At 40.0% G+C, this 26787-nt stretch overlaps 1 protein-coding gene and 1 long non-coding RNA gene across 7 annotated transcripts in view; one reads left to right on the forward strand and one right to left on the reverse strand.

Moving 5' to 3' along the window:
- The window catches only part of asic1c (acid-sensing (proton-gated) ion channel 1c), a 107358-nt gene that overhangs the window by 20772 nt on the left and 59799 nt on the right, over positions 1-26787 (forward strand). The gene's annotated exons all lie outside the window — the stretch shown is intronic.
- On the reverse strand, positions 1477-26662 carry LOC137194309 (uncharacterized). Of its 2 annotated transcripts, none has more exons than XR_010930948.1 (2): positions 26364-26662; positions 1477-2191 (listed from the first exon to the last, which is right to left on the reverse strand). It is a non-coding gene; the product is annotated as an uncharacterized lncRNA (long non-coding RNA). The 2 variants fall into 2 exon arrangements; XR_010930947.1 differs by lacking the exon at positions 26364-26662 and adding an exon at positions 3039-3225.

Genomic DNA, 26787 nt, shown 5'->3' on the forward strand with positions numbered 1-26787 from the left:
GGAGGACGTCGACAGAACTGCAAACCTGCAATAGATGAAGTGAAACACAGTCACACAGTTTGCACAGTACTGTATTCCGGCTCTGTATTGTTATCTGTAATTGTAATGACCTTACCTGAAAAGTGTTGTTCTGATACGCGCGAGGAGGAGTGGTGACTCATCTAGTTTGCATTTTCTGTAACTGTACTTATCTCAAAGTGTCTCTATTCTGCAGCACAGTTCGTACCTTCCTGTCTCCCGTCGCTGCCTCTGCATCTGCGGATTAGTAAACCTTTGCTGCTGCTGATTCACTCTTTTCCCAATACAACACAATCACAGCTCTGACTGTTTTGATCAGAAAATGTTAATTTCTTGGTATTTTGTCTGTTGATGGACTGAACATCGTTATATAAAAAAAAACATTTTCTTCAAAAATTACTTTCTAGTACAGATAGTAGGAATGTTCTGTGTTTAGTTTAAGCTGTATTAGCTCAAACAGACCCCTCAGCTCTTTTGGATGTAAACACCCATGGTCTGAATAGCTATGTTTTGAAAATTTCTCTCATAAAAGAGCTGTTATTTCAGTCATTATTGGCTGCCTCAGAATACAGTAATTACCAAAATAATGTAGCACTGCATTTACAATATCTTCTTATCATTTAACAAATGCAACAGACAAATAATTTATGTACCCCAGAATGCCAAGGGAATCTCTCTCTCTCTATCTCTCTGTGTCTCTCTGTCTCTGTCCTCATGTCTGCTTCATCCCTCCTCTGTTTCATCTCCATCTTCTTCTCTGTCTCTCCCTCTCTCTCATATCGGCTGATAAAGTCTATTAGGAGTCTCTATGTATGACAGCCACAGGGGAACATTTCTTTTTGAAGACACTTCACACTTAAAACAGTAATTGTTATTAAGAAACCGCTGCTTTGGTAGCTGAGCTAGTTCTCCCTAATGGCTGGTTTTAGGCTACATGTTACCCAGATGTAAGCTCTTGATAATGCCGCGATAGTTGAGATGCTTTAGAAATTCCTGTCTCACAACTCTACAAGCCAATGCCATACGGTAATCGTGAGGTCTGGTCAAGATCACGTTAAGCTGATTTTCCAGAGACATCAGAGTTTCTATACATCAGTGTAGCGCCGCCACTCATAAGCCGAAGGAGATGCGTTTCTCTTCAGTGGGTCGTGGGAAGGCTCTCTGCAGACGAGTCAATGTCTCACTCAGTCTGCTTAGTCAGGCCTAACATGCCTGAGGCAGATCACTCTGCCTGCATATAAATTAAAGCAGATAGCCTTGTCCATGCTTTATTATCTGCTGTGCAGCTGAGTGGTGTTTCAAACTTCTCACTGAGAGGTGGTGCTTATTTCACAGAGGCTAATGACGGGAGCGGCGACCTCATTCAAATGCTTCAAGCTGAGGATGAGTAATGACGACCACCGTCATGAATTTATGGGGAAAGCGCTGCAAATGAATGATCAGTGATTCATTACCGCTCTGTTTTTGCCATGCTTTTATTACATTTCCAAAATAACACCTTTATTTACAATTGGTACATAAGGCACCGTACAGTGCATTTGCCACATTTGAACAAAATGTGACTCACCCCAGTTCATGGATCTTACCAATGGCAGATTTTTTCAATGATATTTTTTGGGGGTATTTTCTTCACTCAGCACATGATCTCTGGCTTAGTCATATTGTAATTAGCACTTATACACCAGCATCCTGTGTACATCGTGGCACATGTGTATTTGGATCGTGACACTGTTTCAGTCATTTTTTCTCTACTCGTGTGTATTGGATTTGAATTAAAGCCGTAACTATGAGGTTAAAGTGCCGACTTTCAGCTTTAAGGGTGTTTGAGGGTGTTATTCACATCCATATTGGAACTGCATTTCAATCAGGAGAGACAAGCGAAGGAAGCAGAAAAAGGATTATTATTATTATACAGATGATATTGGTGATGAGGTCTTGTGTTTGGCACTTAGACTCTACAGGGAGATTTTGTAATCGAGGGACATCAGTCCTGAGCAGCAGCAAGATAAATCCCCCCATGGAGTCCAGACACTGTTGGTGTTGATGGTGGCTGATGACTTCTGCTGAGACTGATAAGGCTGATGAGGTTGATGAAGTGGCGCGCTGATGAATCTGTGAAGACTGGGCGGTGATGGGGAGGTGGTAGGGTACGCATAATGGCAGCAGGAAAGAACTAAGGCAGACAGGAAGAAAACATATTTAAAAAGACATCTGCAAAATAATACGCTGACAATGAAGGTGTGTCACCGTGCTATTGGGTAGATGGTACCAGCTGATGTGAACAGCTCACGTCTCAATTAATGGCCTCAGGCAATGACAGCAAGGAAATTATGAATGAGCATGCATTAGGGATGGGAATGACAGATGGTTTGAGAAATAATACTACAGACCTGAGCATGAAAAAGATAGTCTTCCTGACTGAGCTAAAGTTTCATAACATGCTACAGCAAGGATTTTTAGGGCCAAACATTTTCATGTTCTTCACTGGCTAAATCAGTAGGGCTTCAACTAATAATTATTTTCATTATCGATTCATCTGGTGATTATTACAGTTATTGTTTTGTCTATAAAATGTCAGAATAGTAAAAAATGCCTGTTATAATTTCTTAGAGCCCAGGGTGACTTTTTCAAATGTCATGTTTTGTCTAATCAACTGTCCAAAATCCAAAGATATTCAGCTGACTATATATGAGACAGAAAAGCTTCAAATGCTCAGATTTGAGAAACTAAAACAGGCCAAATGTTTTTATGCCAAACAATTATTCAATTATCAAAATAGTTGCCAATTAATTTTCTGTCGATCGACTAATCGATTAATCAACCAAGATTAACCAAGATACTAAGACTGAAGGCAAAACTGCCCAGAATAAACAAGGCATGAAGTAGGTTGCAGTAGAGAAGATATTAAGTGTCTGGTGATATCTTTGGGTCGTAGACTTCAGGCAGCTATTTGTTGCAAAGGATTTGCAACCAAATGTTTAATATGATGACTTGATTGATGTTTTTGTTTGTGCAATTACCTTTGGTCCCCTGAAAATTGGTCATAAAATGACAAGAGCTCCTACACTGTTCATCTAAGGTGGATATAAACACTCACAACAACTCATAACAGGGCTATGTGGACGTGTGCAAACTAGGCTTGATTGACATCTCTCTCTCCCTCTCGTGTTAGTATTCCTGCACCTGTTAGGGCGGGGCTACTCACCCTGTTATCATTCTAATTGGTCCCTAGAGTTTTGTGACATCATGTAGCTCCACCCAGCTTTAACCTGACTAGAGGTCTAATCAGCCGCAGTAATTGAAAACACCTGCGTGGGTGTGTAGGTCATTGAAAGCTAAATATCAGCACTTAAACCTCAGAGTCATTGTTTGATTTACAATTCCATGTGGAGCACAGAGCCAACACAACACAATGTGTCACTTTCCAAACACATACAGGCTGCGCTGTGTTCGTCTGTATCATTCTTTCACGTTCCTCCAAATTCTGAAGTGTTGTGTAACCTCTGTATGTTCCACAGCAGAAAAGTCTTATCTGCTCAATGCATTTCTTGAGTCTGTGTTTAAGTTTGCTAATCTAAATTGCTAGTGGAGAAGCTAATACAAGGGTTTAAGATGCAGAATAGAAAATCAGCCTTGGCGCTTTCATTATCCTAATGAACTCATTATGGGTCTGATAATTGGCCTCAGTTGGCACAACTGATTGGAAGCTGCTGGCAAGTGATATTTCACCAGTTTATTTTCTATATTTTAGTATGTGTTAGTACAAAAACACTGTAGCATTCTGGGACTACACAGCCGAAGTTATTGACACAGTAATTGTCATTTCCAAGCAAACTAATTGCCATATTGTCATAGATGCTGCTCTGATTACAATTTCACAATGGTTTATTTCATCTGTTAGATCATCTCTCCTTCTCTTGCACATTAATTATTAAAACAGTAAAATGATGAAATTAGTTGAATCAGAGGAATGGAACATGTGACAGGATTAGCTAGATCCGTGGGAATCTGCCCACATGAAGTTTGGAAACCGTAGTTGTAATAGTGATTCAAACAGAGGATTTTCAGGACCTACCACACATGGAAGGGTTAAGAGTGCCTCTCTTTGGTTTGGACATACTTCTGTCTGGTGAATAAATTCTCAAAGGAAATACAAAATCTCCTCTGGCTTTGAAATAAGAGAGAAATAACTTTCTGTGGTTGTGGCTAGAATGGAAAAGGAGTGAAGGGAAAAAAAAGTCGCAGACAGATAGTGTCTGAATGCAGATTGTTTCGCAGTATTATTCATTGATATACATCTCATTTGAGACCTTTGTGGTGGTTGTTTTTTTTTTTTACCTACTATCAGAGACATTTCTGCTTGAGTCACTGTCTGAGCAGGGGCAATGCTCACTTAGACTGCTGTTCCTCCTAATTTACGAAGCTGGGATCATCCTCATTCAGGCTTGTTGCAGACTATCTTCGCTTCAGCCCTTTTTTTTTAAAGAGGATTTCACTCAAACTCATGCCTTCCACCTCCTTCACCCACTGCCCACACCCAATCTCATTTACCAGACCAATTTCCTCTCTCGTCTGCAAACCGCAGCCAATGTGAAAAATGCCATGTTCTTGACTCTTGTGAAAACGAGGGTCCATTCTCTGACATGTTTGGAACACGAAGGCGGCGTCTGGCTTGACACCAAAACATCACGGTGAACGCATGTGATAATAGTACAAGAATATTAATTCTGACTCTGTACTAAAAATATGCTGTACTTTTCAGCATGTTAAAGTGTTAGTCTGTGAGATGCTTCATTGCAGTTACATCTTTGATGCTATACTATCACTGCTGTGGTGTTTTTGCACTGTGTTTCCTTGTCAATTAGTATCATCAGAAATGTGATGGTTTTTTCTTTCAGACATGGTAGTTATTCTACTCAGCACCTCTTGTTAATATACTGCAGAGAATTGCTGCTGGTAGTGTAAAACATGTCACTTGCTGTGTAGTGATTTTCCCTGTAAACATGTACATGGGCGAACTGCTATGAAGGAGTATATATTTTCATGAAAAATTATTTTGAGTAATATCAATAAAATAATGGCCATCTTAAACAAAAAAATAAAATGTATTTTGGAGTTCTACAATCACAGTACTGAAGTTGATCATTTTTAAGTTCAGCTTCTCCCTTCTAGACTTGGTGAAAGTCCCACACGCCACAGGCATGTTCTGGCAGAAGGGTGTTCGGCTTGTACCAGGGGGTGAGAAACAGCTCCCTTAGCCAGCAGGATAACATTCTCCTCCCCTCCAGTCTCACAAAACCGCCTCCTGCCAAGAGCCTCCTACTGCACTGCCACCTGGTCTTCTGTTGTACGTCTATTCCCAGCCAGAGACCCATCCATAAGGCAGCCAGGTTTCCTTATGAAGCTGTAGTCCCACTATCAGACCTCAGCAAGGACCCTGGCAAGAACTTGTGTGAATAAGCACGCCTCAGTGCCAAGTGTTTAACTAATCTTCTTTGTTTAGGTGTGATTGAATTACAGGATTGAATAAGCAGAAAATTAAATGTTTACTTTTAATACCATCATCACAACATTGTTTTGGGCCAATTAAGGTAGTAATTAATGAAGATCATTGCACTCATTGGCATAACGATTTTTCAAATCAAAAGGTCTGTGTCATAAGATTCAGTAGTTAAAATGAAAGAATTACAGTGTCAAAAAGAGACATTTGTGTCTTTGGTTTCCAGAATGGGTGTTTTTTTTATTAAAGAAAGGCAAAGGCATTTAAGTAAATTGGCTGCTTTTGATACAGGAGGCCAGAGCCACACAGAGACCCAGACATTTAGATATTCAGAATGAGGAAGGTAGAAGCTGACCTTTTTAAATGGAATTTTCCCTAAGAGCAGTCGCCAGTGACCAAATTTAAGTCTTCAATCTTGTAGATGTAAACTCTGACATTCAGAACCCTTATGTTTATCTCATTGATTCAGCAAACGTCAAGCATCAAGGCGTTGCAAGCAAATTCCCTTCTTCTTCTTCTTCTTCTTTTTTAGGGTTGTGAGAATGGTGAATACAAATTGTATGTGATATTTAAACAGCCATAACATTTGCCTAAATCAAACAGTCATTGCCCAAAGCAGGTTGCCTTCATCAGCAGCATGTTAAAAACGTGCTGTTGATTAGTGTTTATAATATGCCCTGCTGCCTTTGGTGAAAATACAGCACATTAGCCGTATGCTTAGAGGTGACAAGGCTGCTGTCAGTGGCTGCAGCAGAAACTCATGTCCTGCCAACTGCTGCTGATGATTCGCAATTATCAATTTATTCACAGAGAATCTAATTTAAATATGAATTAGCACTTGAACCTGTTGTAACTGAAGTTAGTGAATGTCAAATTACTTATCAACTAAAATTGTTATTAATTACTGTAATGAAATGTTCCATTTCCACAGTCATTAAGTCATGTCATAGTGAAGCCCAACATGAATGGTGGTGGTTGGCATAATGCTGACATTGAAGGTGGGTAGGGACAGGAACCTTTGGGAATTAGATTCAATTTTGATCCTCTGTGTCACAATTTGATTCTCCGGTGATTCTGTGTGCTAAACTCATGTTTTCAGCTCACTGAATTGCAATATGAATCATAGATCACTATCTGACTGAACAGAAAATAGCAGAGCAAAGTGTGTAGGAGTATGTAGTTTTTTTATTTGAGAAAGTTTACTGTAATATTTTGGAAACAAGTTACAGTCTCCTGCCTGTATAAGAATAATGAAATGAAAGTGTACTTTGCTGTCTGCTTCCGCTGGCTGGACTGTCTTGGTTGTTTTGTAGAAACAAAAGGTGCTCTGGGGTAAGCGAGCTGCGCTGTACTGTTATTAAGGTTATGTCTCCAGATCTCCCTCTCTGCTGCAACACTAGTACCATTATCTACAAAGCTGTACAGTATGGGTGCAGGTCTTTTGAAATTGAACAGGCTAGAGGAGAAGCTAGGAGGAGTTATTTTCTTTGCCCGATCAGACTTGGCTGTAATTTAAGTGTAAGTGGTGCAGTGTGTGTCAGTTGACCATCTGATTTGCAAGTGCTGGACTTTGGTAACATTACTCTCTCTGGGTCATTGTGTACAATAGTGAATACTAATTGTGCCCCTGGTTCTGGAAGTAAAAATCCCATTAATTTTACTCATAAACAATGTTACGCGACTCACAGTTTGAGCACTTCTTGGCTTGCATCGGCATGAAACTCTCCCGGTTAAATCATCAGTACAAAAGATGAACAACTCCGAACAGCTATCTGGTTCTTTTGTAGAAAGTCAAGGGCACAAGACTGTGTACATAAAAATTTCGGGTTATAAATGAAGTACGACTCCCAATGTGCATTTCAGCAGGAAACAGCCAATCACCAAGCTTAAAATTTGGTCACGTGTGCTGCTAACGGCGGGTGGAAGCTAAAGATTACGGTGTTGAGAAAACTGATTTTACAGTCTACAGCATGAATCAGTTTACTTTTCATTTCTAAGTCACTTTTGATTTAATTTAATTTTAATTTACTTAATTAAAACATTTAGCATTATTTAAAGACTGTGTGTGGTCTCGTCTCCCTCTTTTGTAACATACTTTTGAGCCAGGTTGTGACAAAACAGATTCGTTGTAGGTTAGGCAGTACGTTTTCTCTCAGGCAGATATTTGGGAGCAGCTGGATGGACGTTCATGCTACTCCATAGTTTTACTCTGCCAAGCATCCATACAAGAACGGATGATGAGTCACACAGCACGCTTCTCCTCCCAGCCCAGACTGTGTGTTACGTTGAGGGGAGTGGATCCACAGATTCATGTCAAGGCAGAAAAATGTGGGGCACACTCAGCTAATTTCTCATGGCTGTGTGCCACAGGGGCAGGGCTAGCCTAGGGAGCACCACTTCTTGCTCGGGGAACACAGTATACATACAATCCATCACAGAGCCACCACAATCAGCTATCCAGCCAGCCTCATCTGGATCTAAGCACTGAAAGCACACTCCCTTGATTAATGGAGTAGCTTGGAGCCTAATAAAGGTCTTTATGTACCTCACATTTCAAACAAATTGCATGAAATCAAAGTCTTCAGGGGTGTACATTATTTTTTTTACTGTCTATATCCCAAGGAATGATCACTGTTTTAACACAGGGTACATTTGTACATGTGTGATCTTCTTATACCTTTAAGAGGTGCACTAATCTATTAATAATGGATCTATTTATACTCCCAATCTGCAAACACAACTGCATTGTCACAAAAATCAATAGACAGCTAAATTCACTGTGCCCTAAGCCTCTGTCATGTATTTAGAAATCAAAAATCTGCCGTAGAGCACACAGTCCCTTATGGATAAGAGAATCCCAAGGCACCTCATTGGATCTGCATGCAGTCATTGTCCCCGAAGATTGTCAGACAGAGAGCAACATGAGTGAGCAAATGACGAGGCAGCTGCATTGTCCCTTTGTTCCGTACTGAAGCACAAACAGGCACAGTGTTTAGAGCCGCTGGAGCTTTTTTCTGCAAGTCTTTCGCTAGATTGCAGGGTGGACTGCTGTTGAACATTTGTAATTACCTGAGCCTCTGTAGGTGGGATTAGGAACAGAATTAAAACAGCACAGATGGCAAAAGGGAATACAAGAGCAGAGACAAAACCAAACTTTAGTGATTATGTTGGGAACAGTACAGTGGCTATTTTGTTATTTTCTGTTTGTTTGTGTGTATGTGTTGCACATGAGTGGTCACATGAGTTACTAGAAATCCAAGACGGCTCAATTGGTGTGTTACTGCATTTTAGGCCTTCTGTACACACTCCCATCTGGCTGTGGTGCAGTGGAGATATTTATGTGAGGTTGTGACACACCCAGATGCAGTAATGGTTGCATCTGTTCTGTCAGCCTGACCTGAGGGCTCGCTTTGTTTACGGAGCACTGAGACATACTTTCAGTCAGTGACCCGACTGTGTCAGGAGGTGTTTTGTTTTGATTTCAGGAAGGTTCCTACAGTCCTGCACAATTCAAACTCTGTTTTATGAGTGAGGAGCTTTCATGGACAAGTGGTAATATTTCATGGGTATTTTCTGGCTACTGGACGAGATGAAGCTCTGATGATTGTACATCTAGGGACAGAAGGCTTGAATAATATGTGAATATGGCTGTGCCTGTACACATTGACAGTGAGTAAAAACGGAACACTTCTCAACAAAAGATGCAGTGCACTGCTAAGTGTTTTTATGACAAATTCAATCTTGCTATTTTTCCACAGATACAATAGTCGTATGAATGTTGTCAATTGAAGCATCACATTCCCCAAGGTGAGAGTTGCATGGGATTCAAAAGGGCAGAGTGTAGCTGCCTCAGCTGTTGATGGATGAGCGAAGGGATTTAGCTCCCCATAAGCCTTTTTATCAATATAACTTGTATCTGTGTAGCCAAATATTTCCACAGTATCAGTCACAGATTTACACTGGGTTAAAGAGTCAAGTCTATTGCATATTAACTCTCTGAATTGCTTTTTCAGAGTCACATACCGACTCTAGTATATATGAGTCGAGGTGTTGACTTTTTCTACGGGGCCAGTTCTTCAGCACTATATTGTTGCTTGCTGTTTAACGAGTTCAAGGTTTCAGAAATTCTTCAGGCATTGTGAATATATATGATATGAAAGCTAAATACAGTCGGCCTACAAGATTTATCCTGCTAAAAGCTTTTTTTTCAGTGTGCATGAGTCTAACTGACATGATAAAGAGTAAGACTGTTTCTAATACCATGTCCGTCTGTTGCTGATTGCAGTTGTTGCAGCCCTCAGGCTGAGACTGCGGATGTGATACCTTCAAGGATGTGGAAACACTTGCAAACTGCTCAGGTGTACAATAATATCTTCATATTGTATAGCAGTCAAATGTATTAGTCATTCAGCCAGTTGTTCTTCGGAGTATATTACAAAGCTACAATGCAGCTTTTTTTTTTTTGGGCTTTCTTCCCTGCCGGCTTTTTGGCAGGAAACTGAACTGACCGCTTCACCTTTTGTAGGTTGATGATGAGCTGTTTGCTTTATGCTTGCTAAAATACTTTGTGTGCAGACCAAGAATGAATGAATACTACGCTTCATAGCTAAACATGTTTAAAAGACTTTATATTTTTATAACTATGGTGGAAATCATTTTTTCCCCACCAAGAGTTTTAGGTCTCTCTTTTGCTGTTAGTTGTAAAGCAGACATATTGTTTAGGTTAATGTCTTTTATGTGGCTAAATATTAGGGTTGCACCAATTATTTGCCATGTTGACTGCCATCCACCTCACGGCAAATAAGATGACATTCACTGATGGCAGTGGCAGATGTTTATCTGTTGTGTCGCATCAATTTTGCACTGGCTAAATATTGTGTTGGTCATTTGTGGTCTGACTCGGACAACAGTAACCTACCCAGCTGTGGATTTGGAGAAGAAGCCACTGGCTGGACATGACTCTGGCATGACATAAGAGGACAACGGGTGCTATGCACATGTGTGTTTTCAAATAAAAAAATTTTAAAAATGTGGGAGTATTTCACTGTGTCAGAGAAAAATCAGCGATATGCAGTTTGTAAGACATTTTCCAGTGACATTTCAAGAGGAGGTACCAGAAGCAAGAATTTTAACACATCAAATCTCATTGGCCATTTGAAAAGCAGACATGAAGAAGTGTACAATGATTACCTGAAAGCTGATAAAAAATGGAGAGATGAACTGGACACCAAGAAAGCACAAACCACCACCAGCAGGACTCAGTCCTTGATAACCATAGCATTTGAAAAAGGGAAGAAATTCCCTAATGATCCCTTTAGCTTTTAGCCAAAGCTAAAGGGATCACTAACAAGGTGATGGAGTTAATCGCATTAGATGACCAGCCTCTCTCCATTGTGGAGGATGTGGGGTTTCGAAGCCTGATGGAGTACATGGAGCCCCACTACACATTGCCCAGTCATCATCATTTGGCTAGCGTCTGTCTCCCCAAAATCTACAACATTGTGGCCACACACATTCATGAGCTACTGGCTCGTGACATCCCTGCCATCAGTTTTACAACTGATATAAGGAGTTTGGATGCTAGCCCTGTGAGCATGTTTAGCCTCACTGCACAGTGGAATGACAAAGATTTTAACTTGATAAAAGCAGTGTAACAATCCCAGGAGTTCATAGCGCTCACTGTGGAGTGCAGCTATCTCAGAGGCATTTGAGAAAATGTTGATGATGAATGAAACATGAAAAATAGACAAATCCAAAGTGCATGCTGTCGTGAGAGATAACACCAGAAATATGGCAAAAGCTATAAAGGATAGTGGTCTGGCTAGTTTTGGCTGCATGGCACATATGCTGCAGCTGGCTGTCCACGATGGCATTCTGCGTCAGCGCAGCATCGCGGATGTGGTGGCAATAGGTCAAAAGATAGTCGGACACTTTAAACACTCACCCCTTGCTTACTTACACCTGCAGGCTGTGCAGATCCAGTTGGGGATGAAACCAAAAACACTCAAAGGAATAGTACATTTTACATGATGGAAAGCCCTCTGGAACAAAAGCACGCACTTATGCCGCAGACTACGACCTCCCCACAACGCTCACTGCGCACCAGTGGGGATTAAGTTGAAAACTTTATCACACTTCTCTCCCTGTTTGAACAAATGACAAGAGAATTCAGTTCATCAGAGGCATCGGCTGCTGACGTGATCCCCTCTGTAAGAGCCCTGAGACCCCTCCTAAGCAAGGAGGCTGACACAGACCATGGGGTGTTAAAACAACAAAGACCATTATTAGAGGCTGTAAACAAACACTTCGATCAAGTCAGATCCCATTCTCTGCATTGCTACCTCACTTGATCCCAGATATACTTTGATGAGGATGTGAAACAAAGTGCAACATTTGACGTTCAAATGATGGATAGGCCTGCTGCTGGTTCTGGAAAAGAGACGCATGGTAGAGAGAGAGAGAGAGAGAGAGAGCTGATCACCCACAGAGCAAGGGAACACAAACGGACGGGGCACGGCCCACTCTGCATGACATGTTTGCGGAGCTTCTTGAGGAAAATGGAAAACAGAAAGGCCAAGGACGAGGGCATCACATCAACTGGATGGTTTCTTTGCAGAGGCCCCTGTTCCCAGAAATGAGACCGCACTCAGATATTAGAGAAATAATCACCTCCGTTTTCCAGCACTGGCACAAATGGCACACAAATACCTAGGTGCTTGATGCACCAGCACAGACAGTGAGCGGCTGTTCAGCTCTGCGTCTTGCATCTTAGATGAGAAGAGAAATAGATTAAGCTGCAACAAGGCAGAGATGCTTTTCCTTGTAAAGAAAAACATGCATCTTACTAAGAAAAAGGCTATGAGGTACTGGTGATTTAAAAAAAACAAACAAAAAAACATTTTTATCATTAATATCGTCTATATCTATTCTTTGCCATGTGAATGGTTATATTAAAGGTTGTTTCATACATTTATATGATTGAATTTGTTTCCCTGACACAAAAGGGAGAATAAATAACAACAAAAACAAAACAAACAAACAAAAAAGCATTGGTATTGCTATCAGCTATCGGCCAAATTGTTATTTTAAACACCTGTATCGGCCCAGAAGTTCACAATCGGTGTATCCCTGCTAAATATTTTGTCAGAAGTCTTTAAGTGCAGAGTTTATACTTGTAAAGCATTTAGCCCGGTGGGGCTCTCAGCTAATTGCTGCGAGAGAAAATGGTGTACATGCTCAGAGTTGTTACGCTATTGCTGAAGTAGAAGATGGAGTTGTAACGCATGATCACACAGTGGTGGGATAGCTCACAGCGGCTGTCAAAGCTTTGATGTAGATGGATGGAGGAAGAGAGATACAGTAAACAGAGACAGACATACTGACAGGCAGAGACAGACAAATGTACAGACGCTCTCTGTCTGGAAGTTCGTTTCCAGTCTGGAGAAAACTAAAACAAAGCTGATAATTAACACATAAATATAGACCTATTTTCACTGTCGATGATATTGGCAGGGGAGACTTGCAGAATAGTTTAACCAAAGATAATAGGTGTTAGTGGGGCAGTTTGTTTAGGTAATGATGGTAAGAGGGTACAAAGACTCTGTGAATTTTTTTTTACAGATCCAAGATATTTGTGAGGCTGTAAAAGCAGAAGGTGAAACATGGGGTTAGGGAGTGTTCAGGGTCATGTGCTTCTGTTTAGTGAATGCATTGTGCATGACAGCATCAGTGTTGCACTGTGTGCTGCTTAAAGTAGATTGTCAAACAACATAAATCTGTGTAAAAAGCTTTTACACATTCTTTAATCCATTGTCTTTTGGGAATTAATGATTGCATTAACTCAAATGGCTGTAGATGACAGGAGTAGACCACTGTAGTATACAAATGATCAAATTATGATAAATATTCAATTAACTTAATTAGTATTGCAGTTGAAAGACGGATACCAGAACAGTCATGCAATCTCTGAGTTTCCCATAATACCACATAAAAATCAGATGTTCTGATTGTTGTCTCCACTGCTGTTTACATCTCGTCTATAGCTGTTAAACTCCCTAAATTAAAGGGAGCTCTCTTGCCACTACAAATGTCTCTAACTTAAAAGCTTTGTCTACCTTTTATTCAGTGACATTTTTTTCACATAACCAAAATAGATTAACTTCTAAGCCTGACGGGAGTGAGATCCGTACTTATGCAATCATGTGACTCTAAAACAAAAAAAATAATAATTTTTTCAAAGATGAAAGGAGTGCAATGGATTCACAGGCATGCCATCCAACACGCCAGTCTTTAGAAGACTCCTTTTCTTTAGATCATTCTCACAGATATCTCTATTCGCTGCCAGTGGTTTGGAACACATCAGGAAATTTGTGCCTCCTGTGGCAGCCAATATTGTTACCACTTGGATCCTCTCACTATTCCTCACTCTTGCAGACAAAACTGCTGAGAGGGCAGCTTTATATTTTGGTTTAGGATGTTACCAAGAAGTCATTAGCTGCAGTCCGGCAGATCATAGAAATGCAGCAGTTTCGTTGTTGTTTTGTTTCCCTGCTGTATTGAATTTTCTTTTTAATTCAAATTGTTATTGAATTCTCGTGCTTTTACATACTTAATAAGTAAGACGTTTCAGGTTTGTATTTTTATTACTTTAATTCTCAGAGCACCAGATTGACAGCTAAGAGAGACTGCATGGGGATCTATTAAGCTGGTTTTGATACGTGGGTGAGGGATTATTTCACCTACTGAAAGCTGTTACTTGTGCACAGAATTTAGAGAGGTAACTCTGAGAAAATCTGTTGTAATTTTGTTTCCCGGGTTTGTTGCCTGACCATCCTTGAGTCCAGATTTTGTGCTACTTGGGGTGGCTTGAATTGCTTTCAGTAGATAAAATAGCACTATCAATCAGCCTGAGGGATCTAGCAGGTCTAGATAAAGACAAGTAGAATATTGACCGAGCCTGTGCGAACAACATAGGTATTAAAACGCTTGTGTTGAATCTTTTAATGTCTCCCTCAGCTAAATGTTTTCCAGTGCCACAAAATATCACCCAGTGTGCGATGTGACGGAGTGACAGTTGCTCATCTGACACCAAGCTGAAGTTTAAAAGGTCATGTGTGTACTCTGACTGAGGTTTGTTTATCCTTTTCTAACTAAATGAACAGCTGATAGGGAGGAGGAAGGGTGGATTGAGCTCATTATTAATGCATACAGGTTTCACAGGGGCATTATTAGCAACCACTGCCAGTTCACACACAGTAATGTGGTTGTGAAGTGCCAAGGAAAAATTAGATACAGGATATTGTATAGTATATTATATTTGTATAGTAATAGCATTTTACAAGTACTCGTAACAGATAATATGCTTTTTCTGGACACGTGAATATAAATTGCATGTGTGGTAATAAGCTAGAAGGAGCCATCGTCTTTCTCAGCCTCCCTCTTGGACCACAGAAGATGCTTCTACAGTTCAGGATGGGCCTGAAAAAGTGTTTAAACGTCACTCAGTCTGTGCCACACTTAAATATAACAATAACAAAAGAATATCAATATGGTCCAGTCTGCTGCTATATCTGCCCAACCATATAACAAATGAATGAGAGTAAAAAATAATTGGTAAACTGTTAAAAAGACATAAACAGTTGTAACAATCACAAAGCCTTTGTGAGTGGAGCTGGCCTGATTGTCCGACTGAATTGCCATTTCGTTTTCATTTCATTATTCAGTCGGACGTTGTGTTAATGTGAGCTGTTTGCTGTTTGTGGTGTTATTTTCCCCTTACCAATTAGTAACCAATGGAAGATTAGAGACCAGTGGATACATTATTCAACAATGTCTGGTGATGCAGATGCTTGGGGTAGTGGCAGGAGCAGCTGACATGTTGATTGAATAAATATGCCAATTTAAGAGTTGTTATTTCTGGAAGTCAACTTACAGCAACCTTTATAGCTGCATCACAACAGCTTGATGCCATTTTTATGGACAATTGCTGTCGCTATTTTTCTAGCTCTGGCACAGGAGGATGACATCCCCATTCTTCGGGTTTATTCATACTTCAATATGGGCACAGAAAGCTGCAGACTTGCACTTATTTACATGCTACGGTTAGGGGTCTAAGCATACAGATGAGTTCCACACATGTGGTCTAGAAAACAAGATGGTAACCTCAAACAGCACGAAGAAGAGCTCCTTTATTTGTTATATGTAGCTGGACAACAAGAACAAGTTAAAAAAAAAAAAGAAAATGTTAAACGACAGCTTAACAAGACTAGTACTAAGGATGGGGAACACAGTATATTGGTGCAAAAGATGAGCGGCATCAACAACAAGCATCATGACCATGCAATAAGGATGAATTAGGCTGAAATCCCACCTACAGAGCTCTGATTGCATTGGTTGTTTTCCAACTGGGGAAAGAGCCATGAATGACCACAACACCAAACCTAATTGAAATGCTCAAAAAGCTGTGAGATTTAGGCAGCGATTCAGAGGCACGGAACCAGCTTAGAGCCAAGCGTCACACACGCACACAGTCAAAATCATAAACCTCTCTGCGCAGATTAAAGAACATCCTTTAACAATTACAACAATCAACCAGCCAGCAATTGCTCAATAAATCAAAAGAGACAACTCTTTGCCTTGATGTAAGAATACAGTGACAAAAAGTTCACAAATGCTCTTAAAAATCCTAATCACCATCCAAAACACAGTTGGGACCTGTTGGCTTGGTGTCATTCTGGTGTATGTGTGTTTGTGCAGTAGTGTAGAGGGGAGGGGGGCTGCAGAGCTCCTCTTGTGCTTTATTTACATCAGTCATGCTGACTGCCAGACCGGCACTGACTGTTTTTATGGTCACAATCACAAGCACTGAAGCGTGGCCTCTTCATACAGATATGAGTATTATCTACTTGGCAGAGGCCTATATTATTAACATAGGAAGGGCAGCATTAATTAATTATCACTCACTTCATTATGCTTTTGATGATGGGGTAAAGTTTTCAGCAGAGAATTTTCATAGTGCAAGAGGTCAACTAATTCTGTTTTAGGCTGGAGAGAAAAGGGCCAAGCAGAAAACCCAGGGGAGCATGAGGGGTGGAATGAGAGAATTGATCTCTGTCACAGTTTTCATGATTCTTTTGCCTGTTTGGAGCTTTGGACGATGCTGAAAGGTCAAATTCAGCCGGTGTACGTTCAAGACAAGACCTGGAAGAGCAAATAAATGTTTGTGTATACACACAGACTCACACTGACACTCGCAAAACACATTCCCATGCATGCACTTATCCACCCACTCGTTTGTACACACAGAGACACACACAAATACACTCGCAGCCTCCCACACACATATGCACCCAGCATATAAATCATATCGCGCACACAAAAATGCACACACACACAGCCACACCATGAAATACGTCACGTCCTGAGCCTTTATATTAAAATCCAACCTGTCTTTTAAGTCTGCATCAGAGAACGTTTTGAACCTGCCCTTTTTTCTCTCTGGGAGTTAAAAGGAAGCTTGGCTGGTTTTAGCAGAATTAAAGAGAGAAGTCATTTAACATTCAGGCCTGTACTGTCTTTATCACCTTTAATTATTTTATGAGGCTGTGTTAGTGTTCATTTGTGTGTGCGCATGCGTGTGAATGTGCATGAATGACAGAGGGTTAGGGGTGTACGCCATAAATCTTTTGATATTTTAAGTTGGTTGCATTTTGGCGAATTGCAGCTATTATCCAGCTGGCTTTGACAAAATCTGTGTGCTCAGGGACATCATACTCCTACATATTCCCACAGCCTGTTTGAATGGCATAGCGCTCTATTTAAAGCTTTTATATAGCTTATTAAGATACATAACTGACAAAAACACAATATGTGTCAATTTGGTAAATGGTACTCATGCAGTAATGGGTCCCATCTGACTACCTTTTTACTTAATATGAAGCATCTGGCATCTTATTCTGATTGTTTCACATTTATCATTTTGCTGCTTGTCCTATGCTTTGACAGAAGGTGGGTCCTGGTGAGCCCCAGAAATCATGATTTTATCTTTCTTCATGCAGGTGGCAACAGTAAGCCCAACGGGTCTGGAAATATATTTAAATACATTGTCACAATCAGTCTTCTTTACTTAACTTATGTACTTATATTGTCAAAATTGTAATATCACCAACATTTTTATGTATTTTTCTGTAGTAACACTGCCCACTAGTGTTCTCTAAGGGCTGGGAGTTTTTGGTACAGATTGATGATGTTGATGCTGTAATTTGAATGGTGCCACATCTGTGTGGGCAGACTGTTTGTTAGTTTGTTTGATCACTTTAATTCCAACAGCCTAACAGGCAGTTAACCAGCTGGGGGGCTGACGTTGTTACCTGTTGCTTAGCCCCATCTGCGATTTGAGCACTTACCGAGTTACTCCGTGACTCCATACATCCCCTGTGTCCTGACTCTAATGGTGGGTTAATATAATTAATGCAGGACAATCACAACACCGAGTGTGCAGGAGCTGCCGATGACTCTGTAGGAGTTGAAATAACAAGAATGAAAAGTAACATGGTGGGAATCAGCAGCACTAATGCTAACAAGCTAGGCTAACTAGCTTCTACTTTTGTGAAATGAGTGAAATACACACTGATAGGCATGATGAGTCCTCTCAAATGTTGAACTTTGTAAATGGACAGTCAGCTCAAATCACCAATGGTAAACTATTTGGACTTGCAAAGGCATGTCTCTTAGCAATGGCAATGCTTAGATGTAACCTGTCACCAGTAATGTCAACTCAGAGCCTTGAGGCTTAGATGCTAATTCCTCAAAATATCTAAAAAATTAGAACTGCAACAATTAGGTGCCAACTATTCGCCAATTATTTCGATAATTGATTAATTGTTCTGAGTAATTTTTTAGGAAAAAAAAGTCTGAATTCTTTGATTCCAGCTTCTCAAATGTGAATATTTTCTGCTTTATTTACTCCTCTATGATAGGAAACTATTGTTTGGCACAAAACAAGACATTTATAGACATCACCTTGGGCTTTGGGAAACACTGATTTACAATTTTCACCATTTTCTGAAATTTTATGGACCAAACAACCAATCGAGAAAATAATCAACAGATAAATTGTTAGTGAAATAGCTGTAGTAGCCTAACGTTTATAGTTCCTTACACAAAAAGTTAAGAAAATTCAAATATCAGTTCAACTTTGCCAAGAAAGGTAGGCAAAAAAAAGAAGAAAAAAAAACTGTCAAAATAAAATCTGAAATCACAGAACTGCTCTTCAACAGAGACACAGTCTGATCTACTTTTTGAACCCCCTCAGACATTTTGACCCTGTTCACACCTGGCATTAAAATGTGTCTTGGGTGATCCGATCACAAGTGGACAGCTCTAAGTACAGGTGTGAATGCACCAAAAACTCATTGAGATCCAATCGCTCAGACCACATTCAGGGATGGTCTGGGTCACATATGGCCACATTCTTTTAGCAGTGTGTATGTGAATGTGTTCTGGGCCACAATGAAGGGCCACCAACTCAATCGACATCTTCTGCATAAGCGGAAGTACATACTCATTCGTACACCAACAGCATCATATAAACTGCAAAATAACAAGAAGAAGCCACAACAACAGGCAAAACGGATTCTTGTGGATGGAGTACAAACTAAATGTGCTGTCTGATTTTCATTTGGGCCGAAGAGTTTTGATTTTGCCAGAGCGCCAAGGTCTTTGCAGACGTCGTCTTCTTTTAGTTTCTGGCAGACTAAGCATGGGAAGTGAATTGCTGCCTCCCACCTGAGACTACAATAACGTATTTGGACTTTGCAAACGTAAATGATGTACGTGTTTGTTTGCATACAGAGCGGGAAAGTGAGATCTGATCACAAGTGGTCACTCAAAACACATGTGGAGACGCATTCTAATGCCAAGTATGAACTGACACAAGTGGACGTTAGAGCTGTCCACTTGTGATCAGATCACCCAAGACACATGTTAAAGGTCCAGTATGTAAGATTTAGTGGCATTTAGTGGTGAGTTTGCAGATTGCAGCCAAATGAATACCCCTCCCCTCCGAGACAGTCTCATTGTCCTCTCAGCTCGCCAGGAGCTGCAGCTGACAGACGGCTGCTTCTGTGGACAGAGACACTGAACGCAGTTCGAGTGAGAAGTGGGGAGGCTGTAGAGAAGCGGAGAGTGTGGATGGACTGTCGTGTTCACATGAGATGATTTTTTTTTTCCCCCTTGTGATTAAGTGTGAGAGGAACAGAAGTGACTCTACAGCTGACACATTGCTCTGGATCCCGCCATATTTCTCTTTTGGTCGTTGCCTTGGCAATGAGCATCCATGAATTTGGGGGGCAGAGCTTCTGAAGGAGCACAAAGGGAGGGGTGTATTTGTTTGGGTGTTTAGCTCAAATGTCAAAAGTCTTTCACTAGAATGACAGACTCTACCGTTTAAAAAAAAGAATGGTGGGCAGCAATCGGGAGTGAAGACTTGCTCTGCAGCAGTACAAACGTCAGAAAAGGCACAGTGTAGCCTGCTGGTTTGATTGGACTTCATTATTTTGGCTTTATAATTTACCTCCAGCTCTCTGCAGAACAAACAACACATGCAGCTCACGTCTCCTTAACCACTTTATCCTCCACATTTGGCATGAAGCCCTCTGCTCCTCTTTGTCTTTTTTTTTTCCCAAATCAGTGCACGCACAGTTGCTGTTGTGAGCTGCTTCCTTCTCAAGCTGCTTTTTAGCACAGTATGGCAAAAAACAGTTTCTTTATTTTTACAAGTGTAGTGTTCAGTGTTTCAAGTATTTTTCACAACTAGACCCAAAGTAGCCTTCATAATCATATTCTGTGACTCTGTTTCGCACCATATCATTCAATTTCCACACCACTGCACTGGCAACTGAGATACAGGAAAGAGGCCACAGGTACAGCGATGTTATGTCTAGTACAGCTTCATTTGACACAGTAGAGTGAAATGTTAAGATTTCCACGTCCTGTTGCATCAGCTGACCCCACCTTGGTATCCCCAGTGCTGAAGGAACAAGCTGCTGAATCTGTTATCTGAATTTTTTCATCGGCCATTTGTCGCTGGGATAGATCAACACAAAACATTTCGGTTCAGTGCGCTGAAGACTGTTGGAAACAAACCAGGACGTGTTTGTTCCACAGCTTCTTCCCTTCTCTCTGCCTTTTGATTCCCACTCTCACTCGATATTTAGTTATTTCTCCTTTTAGAGTGTACCTTAGTTGTTTAAGCATGGATTAAGCATGGAAGGGGAAGAATCCCCATTGGTATCAGCAGGGAGTCTATGGATTTTTTTTTTATTTTCTACACTCAAAATGTGCTGTAACCCAAGGTTCATTTGTTGATATTTTGTTGCATTTTGACACTATCTCCAAAGTTTTCCCCAAGGGCCTGAAAGCTTGAGTTCCCTGTGGTGTGGTGTTTGATTGATGCAGCCTTTCTTCATCTATGTGATGTGTTCACTGATGCAATGGTGATGGAGTGAGATACCGCTGCCGAAGCTGATATAGTGAGCATCTAGCCCGTGTTCCCTGCTCACACAGCGGCTTCCAAGTTGTTTTCCAATCACATTTTTCCTCCTCATTACGACTTGAGGGGAGTTGTTTTGATGGCTTGGCTTAAGGGAAATGCCGGGATTTATTGAGTGGTTCTCCACTTCAGGTTAGTCTTTTTCATGACACCCTGCTAGAATTCAGATGCAGGTTTAAGAAAGTTAAAGAAAGAGTGTGCAAAGACTGAAGATCCTCCTTGCAGCCATTGTTATTACTACACCTGATTGGACATGTTGATGCAAGTTAAGAGTTGGGTTCCCATACAGTAGCAAGTTTCCCTTTTGGATCCAGTTCCCAGTTGGCAAAATACCCAGATTTGCTAAACTCTGATGCTAGCTAATCACTTATTGAACCTTTTTATCGTTCCTTGTTATTTTTATTAGCAAAGAGCAATATAGAAAACATTTAGGTAACAGGCTTCTCGTTTTTAGCAGGTGCTGTTCGTTACTTTCACCAGTTAAAATGACAAACATCACTGGCAGCAGATTATATGAGCTTTAGCTTATAAACGTTAATGCTGTAAAGGCCAAAATGAAACTTTTGGCTCTTGTTCTCTCTGCAAGCCAGTCGTCTGTCAAAGATTTTTTTTTTGGGGGGGGGGGGACAAACATGACGCTGTAGCACTACTCTATGATCACAGGTGAGCTGTGTGTTTTTGTACTTCAGCAAGACCTGCAGAGTGGGGTAACTCTAGAAAGTCACGTCAGGAGAAAGTCTCAGCTAAACTGTCATATCATATTAGTACTTTAACCTGTCACTTGAAAAGTTCTGCATAGGGACTGACAGTATGAAGTGAAAAATAAGGTTTAAATGTAGGTAAGTTACGCCTGCGATTTCAATGTGTCAGATGCAGATTGCATCAACATATCATATCTAATAATGTTCATCTCATTTTCAGGTTGTAGATATGGGTAAAAACTGCACTTTCTGCCTTCTAAACTAAAAAAAAGCTTTGAGTTTTAGTTATTTCTGACCGTGTATTTGCAAATGTTGAAAGATTTGGATTTAGATTTGATAAAACACTATCAAACTCAGTCCTAGGGGTGTGATTATTGTTGTTTGACAGCAATGAACATCAGACCAGCTTTGTTGTTATGTGTAGGTTAGTGCAGACCAGCTGCACAGTCTCTATAGAGCCACTACAAGCAAGCTGGTAATGTTCAGTGAGAAACAGAAGAACCTGCTGTACACTGCTGTTGAGATGCTTCCGTAGGGAAGGCTCATTTCTTGCTTTACTGACTTCTGTCTACAGTAGATACTTGCACTCACCAAACAAAGCAAAAACAGACACCATGACCGTAGACCTGCTCTGAACATAACCTTAGCCCCTATATCAATTAATGCATGGTTTAAAGCACACAGTATGTAAAAAAAGATAAATGTTTCCCATTGGAGTTCATGTTTTTAAGGTCAAAGCAAGATTGTATTTGTGGCAAAATGTATTTGCTACTTTGCAGTAATACTGGAAAACAACAGTTCCGACCTGAAATACAAGGAAAGGTATTTTTTAGAGTGAATGATGGTACTCAATGATCACTTAATACTTGAAAAATCTTTGGCTCAGTAGAACCTCAATGTGACAGTTCAGTTACTATTGTGACCATGAATATCCTGGAAAAACAAGACTCTAATCTTTTGTGCAGTGTAGAACTGCTCCTTTGGTGCTTCATGAGCCCGACTTTGAAGACTTGGCCAATGTCTGCTTGAATTTGCATGCAAATGAGCTTTATGCCATGGCAAGACTATCAGTTCTAACCAGAAAATGCACCCAGAACATAAGAAAATCATTCCAGGTGCTGTTAGGCCACCTTTCTGTCTCTTTACACATTCTGTACAGAGCTGCACATTAGTGTGACATTGCAAAATCTTCTTGTTGCTTGCCTTGACATTCAGCAGTGAATCGTACTGTAACTAACTACTGAAACAGCTCTGTCCTAAGGGTGGAGAATATAGTATTACAGCTCAGTAATTATGAAAGGTTAAGTTTTATTGTAAAGTAGGGTTTGAAAAGTCAAAGTGAAAGTTTGAATATAAGATATGAATGTCTGGGATAACTGAGTCCCACTGCTAATTTTTGCTGTGTAATGTTTGCAACCTGCTTTCCTTTCAGAGACTCAGATGTGCTCTGTCAGCTGGGATTTCACACACTGTTTTAATTGGGGAAAGATCTGAAATTCTGAAAAAAAAAAGTAAAACAACCAAAATCAGATTTAAAGGAACTGCTGAGTCAGCCTTCTTTGAGACTCAAAGTCTTAAGTGTATAGCAAAGGGTATTAAACACAAGCAACTTTACTGTTGCAACTTTACACCACATTGTTTCCATCAAACAGATACTTTTCTAATGCATATTTAGTTTTTAGTTAGTTTTAAACCTATTTGAGTCTTTCATAATGCAAAAAAAGAATTACATACATATTACAATAAAAACTGATGATGTGTATGAATAATACAATTCTCTTTTTATTATAATGTTGACAAAAAACATGATGATAAAAGTATTGTTATGGACCCAGTATCAAAGTCAAAGACAGATACTGGTACTGTAATGTTGATGATACCCAGCCCCATTCATTTGTCATCACCACAGCGAGAGACAATAAGTAAATAAACAAAATTTGTTCACGTGTTGTTGTAATGCATAGAAGGATGATAAAAGCTCCATATTGGTCTGAGTGAAAATAAAACTGTACAATTGTATAATAAGAAAGGAGTTAAGTCTCTCTGCACCATTTCCAAGAAGACAATAAAAGCTGTACATTGTTACTTATGTTTATCTATTACAAAAGCATTGATCAGTAGCACGTGCAAGGTGAAATAAATAAATATGTTGTGTTGAATGTCAATTAAATTTGGACTCGTCCTCTTTAACTTTGAGGTAAGGAGTAGAGTCAGACCAATAAATTAGCCATGTTGATATGTTGGCCCATATAAGCTAATTTCAAATACATCATTGTATTTTTGCAGATAAATAACAAGAAATTGCAGTCGCACAATTCTGTGGGAAACACATTTTAGGAATGCCTTTTTAAATGTTTCTGTGTGCTATGAGTATCAGCCTCAAAATCCAGTATCAGTCTTGCTCTAGTAAGGAGCTCCTAATGGGGAAAAGTTAGTCTGGAGCCCTGAACACGTTGACATGATGAGGCATGTTCCACTCAACCTAAACTGAAAGACATCAAGCTAACTGAATATATGTTAAAGGACATTGTTTAATCAAATTCTGTCTATTCTATTTCATTACATTTGACAGTGCAGTGCAGGAATGAAGATGGAGCTTCAAGCAGGGATGTCTAACTGTAGAGAGAGACGCATATTTTGTGTGCTTCTAAAAAAATAGAAAATAAAAAAGTGTGGAGAATCCATGACATGCACAGTGGAAAAAATACCAATTTAAAAACATACAGAATGCTCATGATCGTCTTCATTTGCATGCGAAGACCAGTATTTGTACATCAGCTTCATTGCCCTGCAAGGTGCATTGAGTCACCCTCCTCCTCACTGATATTTTTTCCCTCAGCATAATTTAACCCAAACACCTGATCAAGAGCTTTAGAGACTAACTTATACATAACATATGATTCAGCACTCATCAGTTCAGAAAATAAGTAGATTGACTGTGAATCCGCTCTCTGGGGACTTCCTCTTTAAAGAGCTAGCTAGTCACATGGTGTTATGGTTTGATTTCTCTCATGTTAGCCACCTGTAAATCATCACTCTACTGTTGTTATGCATCACATACTGTACTGTAGGCTGATTACCTTCTGTGGGGTAAAACAAAGCTCCATTATGTGTTTGCTATCTTCAGTGATTGTGAATTGTTTCACCCTTCAAAAGTATGCTTTTTTACTTGTCAGATGCATATCTTACCAAGACACCTATACCGATAAGCCCTGCAATTTCTGACCATTCACAAATCAGTGGAACGCAATTAAGAATGTTTTTATGAATTGTTGCGTCATTGTTACTTTTCTCAGTGTTGATTTGACAAGCTGTGCTGGGTATCAGCTGTAGTACGCTAAATAGAGCCCAACCAACAATGGATTTTTGAGGCAGATACAGATATTGATATTTGAGAAGGAAATCCAAGAATAATATAATATAATAATAATATTTCTATAGATTCTATAGATTACTATAAGTTTGGCCACTTTACCTTTATTACATAGGTCAGGGATGCAGAGAGGAAATGATAACGGAGGGATGCAGGGTTATGACATGCAAAAAAAGTCAACCATCAGAATTGAAGCGGGGACATTTTGACAGTAAATAATACGCGTCTTTACCAATATTTGTTTTTTTTTTAAATAAATGCGTAAAATAAACAAACAAGTATGATCGACATTCCCTAAATTTGGTGATTAAAGATTTGTCATGTACTTGAAAATAATGTAGCTGAAAAATGAACTTGTCAGTGCACCCTGGCGGACAAACTGTGTAATGGCAACACTTTTTTCTAAACGCAAATATATCTTTTGCAAATCGATACTGCTCATCCTTTTTAGTTATTGGCTAACATACAGTATGTGCCAAGATATCTGCAATAAGCTAATATCAGTGATAGTGGCCCAACTGAGGGGCACTGTATGAGGGGGAAAAGTTAGGACAATTGTAATTGGCTGGTAGATGAAAATAAAATACTGGCCAGACTGATTTTTTCACCAGCCAAAATAATAAATTGCTATTTACCATTGAAACTTGCTATAATTACTTTTTATCATTTCATTTTGGTCTCATTAACGATTGTCAATCAATATCATAATAGTGTGCAAACATGCATTTCAACACGTAAATGTGCTCATATTGGAATTAAATGCCGTCACATTAATATAAAGACTACAGCAGCACAAGCAATCAGAGAATCCATTGGCATGAGTTTCAGTGATGATTTAATTAAGAACTATTTTGTGTCTAAACTGAACAAACAAATTCACTAGAAAGATCATGATAAACAAAATACTTTAATTACCACTTTATATGTGTGGCAACAAGCAATGCTTTATTGAGCTACCAGATTTTTGTTCAGCAGGACGTTCAAGGTAACAGTGACATTCACGTAATGTAGTTAACAAGCGAAGTTAACGCCTGCTAACTACACTAACGATGGATCAGAAATGTGCAACATTTTTTGCATTCAACATTCGAACAAAAGCCAGAGACTATATCATATTTTTGTTGTGAGTTGTAAATTCGCCACTTCTAAGCAGAAGGCAGAAGATAACCTGCCTGACAAGCCTGGGCAGCTCTCCTGCTCCAGCTGCCGTTTCAGACTCACCCTGGTCGATGGCTGTCTCCTCAGCCTGCTGCTGGGTGTGCAGCGCCATCTTCTTCTTTTTCCCCTTTTATGGCAGGTGGCAACCAGTGTTAAGGTGCATCACCACCACCTACTACGCTGGAGTGTGAACCAGAGTTATCTACCCCCACAGTCAAACACAGAGAACAAGCAGCTTTCTCCAGCATGTGTAGGAAATTCATTTTTTCCACTGGCCAGAGTGGTGGGTGGTCTCCATAATTTACTCACCAAAGAAGTGTTAATTTTGGACCCTGCGTGATAAGATCCACTTTAGATTATGGGTGTGCTGTGTTTGGGTCAGCTGCTAATTCTATTCTTAGCAGACTGGATCAGGTCCAGACAAAGGCCCTAAGAATTCACTATGGAGCTTTTAGAACGATGCCTATTCCAGCTTTGCTTGTTGTAA

The sequence above is a fragment of the Thunnus thynnus genome, chromosome 12, assembly GCF_963924715.1.
Source record: "Thunnus thynnus chromosome 12, fThuThy2.1, whole genome shotgun sequence".
NCBI classification, from domain to species: domain Eukaryota; kingdom Metazoa; phylum Chordata; class Actinopteri; order Scombriformes; family Scombridae; genus Thunnus; species Thunnus thynnus.